This window comes from Cicer arietinum, chromosome 7, assembly GCF_000331145.2.
Source record: "Cicer arietinum cultivar CDC Frontier isolate Library 1 chromosome 7, Cicar.CDCFrontier_v2.0, whole genome shotgun sequence".
Taxonomy (NCBI): Eukaryota; Viridiplantae; Streptophyta; class Magnoliopsida; order Fabales; family Fabaceae; genus Cicer; species Cicer arietinum.
In genome coordinates this window covers 29425471-29431852 of record NC_021166.2, presented here as the reverse complement: position 1 = coordinate 29431852, position 6382 = coordinate 29425471, and positions in this window count along the sequence as shown.

Genomic DNA, 6382 nt, shown 5'->3' with positions numbered 1-6382 from the left:
AGGGATTAGTATAGAATGGTGCTCTCAAAGTTAATTATAGAATTGTGATATGATATATAATTTTGAAGAAATTTTTACGTTTGAATTTGATTGAATGTATAAAATTAGTTAAATTTTATTAAAAAAAGTATAAAAATTTGATTGAAGAAATTTGATTGAAGAAATTTTTACGTTTGAATTTGATTGAATGTATAAAAATTATTAATTGTGACAAAGTGGTAAAAACAAAATTATATAAGTGTATAAGATAATTGTGGTTTAATATATGATAATCGGTAATGAATTTCGATTAGATATGACATATGTTAATAAATAAGCTTATTAATATAGATATTGTGATGTATGTCGTTGAAATTTTGTGAGTAGAATTGTTTTCATGAGTTGAATGTGGTTGTTGAGTTATCGTTCTTGTAAATTATTTTTCGTATTTTATTTACCACAATTTTTCCGAAGGTAAAATTTACAGAAAAATTAGAAAATATATTTGGTTTTTATTAATTATTTTAAAAAAATATTTTTGTTATTTTTTTTATATGACCTTGTTTAGAAAAAAAAAAGGAGAAACCTCTCAAAGTCAAATTCATATTATTTTGTTACTTATAATTATAACTGAAAAATGTGATTCCTGTTACTTATATTAGTACTACTTTACCAAATTCTGAGGGGCTCTACTTCACGCCCATTCTATTGACGCCTTGCTTGTAATTAATTTTTCTCAATTGAGCTAATCTAGTTCAACTCTTAGTTGCATTTTTTAGTTTAATTTTGGCTTTTTGCTTCTGTATCTTGGTTTTTTTATCTTTTCTCCTTGTTTTCCAGTTTAGATCAATATTCATGGAAGAAATCCAGAGATTTGCTTGAGAAGGTGCTAGGCAAGGTGATTTTACTGGTTATAGAGTTCCTTGCTGCTAAGGATGATCTAACTCCATATCCAAGGACAATCCAAGATTCAGTCAAGGTATTACATTTTCATCCCAGTGTTATCATATTATTGAATAAGTTGTGCACAATTTCATAGCTAATCCCACTACGCCAAAAATGACATTTAACAGCGCCCATTTTACAGCGCTTGCTAAACACAAGCGCTGTTGTAATTATATTTTAAAAATAACGGAACCTTTTACAGCGCTTTTGATGCCAAGCGCTGTAAAACAAGCGCTGTAGTAGGTCATATAACGTTTGCGCATCACGTTATAAGGCTTTTACAACGCTTGTCAAAAAAGCGCTGTAAAAGGAAGCGCTTTCGCGTATCAGTTACAGCGCTTTTTTCACAAGCGCTGTAAAACACATGCGCTTTCATTGAATTTAACTACCTATTTTGCGAAGTTTTGTAACATGGTTAAAAAATCACATAATGTCAAAATTTGATATAGACCCCGGATCAATTTCAAATAGATTGAGGTGGCTAGCAAATGGTCCGAGCTTACATGTCTTTTCTTACACTGGTTATGTTATTAACGGCTACACATTTTATACCAAAGAACAAGATGATCAGACCACTATGCAAAATAGTGGAGTCACTCTCGTAGCTGAAGCGATGCATGTCTCAAGTGCAAAAGACAAAAACCCAATATATGCAAATCTATCATATTTTGGGGTTATCGAGCGCATATGGGAGTTAGACTACACAATGTTTCGTGTTCCCATATTTGGTTGCAAGTGGGTCGATAATAATAATGGCGTTCGGATTGATGAGTCAGGATTCTTGCTTGTCGATTTTAATAGGGTGAGATACAAAGACGAGTATTTTATTTTAGCGTCGCAAGCTCAACAAATGTTTTATGTCACTGATCCTTCTAATGATAAATGGTCTGTTGTCCTATCGACCAATAAAATAAGTGATGATAACAATAATGATGAAGATGTTGGTAATGATCTTTTATTTGCAACATCACAACAACCACATGAAATTGATTCAACTGATGATGGTTTATATCTTAGAGATGATCATGATGAGGGAATTTGGATTAATCCATCGTTTCGTATTGTAAATGGACAAACAAATGTGAATGTCACCAGGAAAAGAAGAAGGGCATCTTAATGTATATGTTTAATTGTTTTATATAAGCTATGCATGTAATCTGAACTGTGTTATTGTAAATATGCATGTAATCTGAATTGAGTGTTTTATACTAAGTTCTGATTAATTTATTTTCTGATTAATTTATTTTCTGCTTATATTTAGCTTGATTTGAGTGTTTTATACCAAGTTCATGTAACAATGAGTGTTTTATATTTAGCTTGATTTACATGAACTGAACTGAATATAAATTAGTAATTTACATGAACTGAACTGAACTGAATAGAGAGATTCTCTTTTGCTCAGTGCATATATATATATAGATTCTTCAGAATAGTCATTTCTAATAATTCATCATCTAATTAAAAAGGTTTGTAATGTCATCCCAACCCAAATAAACCAAACACAAAAATAAAATAAAGAGACATTTTACAGCGCTTATCTTAAAAAGCGCTGTAAAAGATCCTTTTAAAAATAAAATAATGAGTGTTTTATACCTTTTACAGCGCTTTTCACACAAAGCGCTGTAAACGACTCTTTTGAAAGTGAGTAAAAAAGACATTTTACAGCGCTTGTTTGCCAAAGCGCTGTAAAATGGCTTTAAAAATAATATTCATCAGACACCTAATTTCTTCAAACACCTTGTACGCATCATGGGATTCAAAAAACATCAGACACAAACCCATTTCTTCAAACACCTTGTACGCATCATGGGATTCAAAAAACATCAGACACAAACCCATTTCTTCAAACACCTTGTACGCATCATGGGAATCCAAAAAACATCAGACACAAACCCATTTCTTCAAACACCTTGTACGCATCATGGGATTCAAAAAACATCAGACACAAACCCATTTCTTCAAAAACCTTGTACGCATCATGGGAATCCAAAAAACATCAGACACAAACCCATTTCTTCAAAAACCTTGTACGCATCATGGGAATCCAAAAAACATCAGACACAAACCCATTTCTTCAAAAACCTTGTACGCATCATGGGAATCCAAAAAACATCAGACACAAACCCATTTCTTCAAAAACCTTGTACGCATCACGGGATTCAAAAAACATCAGACACAAACCCATTTCTTCAAAAACCTTGTACGCATCATGGGAATCCAAAAAACATCAGACACAAACCCATTTCTTCAAAAACCTTGATTATAATTGTTAAAAATCATTATTACAAATAAAATTTAATTGTTAAAATTAAATTAAAAAAAATGAACCCTAAGCTTGAACCAGAAGCACATCATTCAACAAAAGCTTGAACCCTAAATTAAAAAACAGCCCCAATTCAACAAAAGCTCCGATGAAATAATGAAATAAAGAATATCAAAATTAAACTCTAGAAACTAAATCCCCATGAAATAACAAAAGAGATATTACTATTAGTATATAGAACCAAAGAAACTACCTACTGGCAGGCATGGTTGAAACCTCAAGAGCAACGGCATCTTCAATAAGGATATAAATTTCAACAGTAATCGAATCGCGATGAAACTTAACCATTCGTTGTAGATCCTTGTCACTGGAAATTGAAATAAGAGTGTTCTTGTTTCCAGGAAGAAAATACTTAATAGACATGTTGTCAATTGCGGCGTTTTAGTGCCAAATTGGGGAATCGCAGTGCGGTAATCTGCTGCGACGAAATTCATTGGTGCGTATCACAATGGAATCGCATCCGAGAAAAAAAAAGACTATCATCTCACCGTTTCTGGCAGCCGACGAGCAACTCCGGCTCCGTTTTCCGGGCAGTTGAGTTAAGTGGTGCGACTCCAACTTCTTGTTTCTGATACTACAAGTTGTTATTTTTGTGTTTATGTGAATTACTGAATATGTTTTGATACGAATACCTAATTGATTGATTATTATCAGAAAAAGGAATTAATAGTTATGAATTTCGATTTGAGAGCTTTTGTTGAATTAGGGCTGTTTTTTAATTTAGGGTTCAAACTTTTGTTGAATGATATGCTTCCGGTTCAAGCTTAGGGTTCATTTTTTTTAATTTAATTTTAACAATTAAATTTTATTTGTAATAATGATTTTTAACAATTATAATAATGATTTTTAAAATATAAATTATATTTTTTAATTAGAAATAATATAATAATAAGTTTATTCCACGTAAGCGTCTGCCACGTCAGCTTTTTTATTGACACGTCATTAAAAAATGACAACTCATCATGATTTGGACTCAAATTCTGTTTGGGGACTAAAACTGGGGAGAAACAAAATGGGGGAACTAATTTCAATTTTCACCTATAATAGGGGACCAAAATGCAATTTAGCCTAATAATTAATACACCATTAAATAATTAATAAATTATAAATAATTAATACACCATAAATAATTAATACACTATAATAATTAATAATTAATAAATCATAAATAATAATTAATACCTCTAAAATACCCTCACTCTCGTGTTGTTTCCTACTTGTACATTCTCATCATATACCGCCTCATCCTCCTTGGCAATAGATATATGAGTCTCCTCCCTCAGGTCATCATCTTCCATTATAAATCGTCATCTTCTACGCGATGCTGTCGAACGAACCCTTTTCGGAACAACACGATAAAGATTCAAAGTCACGTACTACAACTTTGCCGTCTCAAAATAAAAAAAAAATAAAAAAATCAAACAACTACCGGAAAACTTGTGGATGAAGTTTTCTGGTAGCTTCCAGAAATATTTGCCGGTAGTGTATTTTTTTCGGAAAACTTGAAATAAGTTTCCAGTAGTTTCAGAGAACTTCAAAAAATGATTTCCATAAGTGATGTTCTCTACCGGATATTTTTTTTATAAATTTATCAGAGTTGAAATTGTGTACCTGAAAATTTGAAGAAAAAAAAATTCGACAAAATTTTTTTGATACTTACTTATATATTTCAGAAATGTTGAAAATGAAGAAATGAAAAAAATGATATTTTTAATATAAATGAAGATATTTTGGTCTTTTTCTTTATATTCTAGGAGTGCATTGATAAATGGAGTACACTTTCAAATATTTTTTTAATTTATTACACTATAAACCCAAAATATTATGAGGATGTTACTAACTTGTACTAAAATTAAAGGTGGTGCAACTATAATGCAAAAGGTGATTAAAGCAAGGAGTCGTGGGATTAAATTTGAGGTATACTATACTTTGTTTGCTGTGTGATTTTTATCTTTTTTTAGGGTTTAGGGCATGTACTTACTATATGAGTTTATTAGGTTGGCTGGAACGAGAGTGGTCAGCCAGTTGACCCCAACAGCTCCATGTTTGTAAGCTACATTGGGGCTGTTGTTCGTCAAAATGTCCCAATAATATTGAGGCTGTTGTTCGTCAAAATGTCCCAATCACAATAGACAACTGGAGAGATAAGGCGTTGAAGGATGCCAAAGATATCATATGGAATGACATTCAAGTAAATATTTTGATCTACTCTTTTGTCATTTATAATTTTTTTTTTTCTGTAAAATACATTACTTATAATTGTTTTCATTGCAGACAACTTTTGTTCTTGATGAGGAACGAAAGTCGTATGTTTTGAGAGTTGCTGGGAAAATCCATCGTGGATTTAGATCCCATCTCTCAAATTTCTATCTAAAAGATAGAGAAGGAAACACAAATGCTGAACCTCCAAAAATATATCAACATTATATATCAAAGGATGAATGGAGAGCATTTGTTTCCAAACGTTCTGACCCGACGTTTGTCGTAAGTGATTAATTTATTAGCATTTGTGTTTTATTATTCATATTCGTAGCGTATTTTAACTTTTTACACAATTTAAAATGTTATCGTCTAAATCCACGATGTTATCGTCTATTTATTTTTTGTATAGATTACTTAGGAGTTGGGAATAAAGGCGGTATTCACGTAAGTATGAAATTAGACGATTCAAGTAACGTGTATAATAAAATTGTTCGGGCTGCAGAACACTCTCATTTGAGCATCCCAGAAACTGAATTTTGGAAGAAAAGAAAGCAATACCATCAGCTTCTGCAAAACTCTCTTATTTTTGCTTTAGGTGTTTCTCTGAACTTTTCTTACCAGAACTTGACACAAGATGCACACACTACAAGTTTGCTAAATATTCATTTTTCTGTTGGTTGAGTGTTGATTGTTAATTGGCAAAAAAAAGGTGTTGACTGTTAAAATAGCTTTCTATGTTGAATTTACAATTGGGACCGCAACGACATTTGTTGGTTTGGCAGCATGTCGTGCATATGCAGTGAATAAGAACTCTTCTGCCTAGTCATCAAACAACTTAAATTATGGTAACAGTTTTGACATAACTGTGAATTTGTGTTAAGTGTTGTATACAAAACCTCATCGGGCGACCTTAAGCTAGAGTCTTTTATGCAT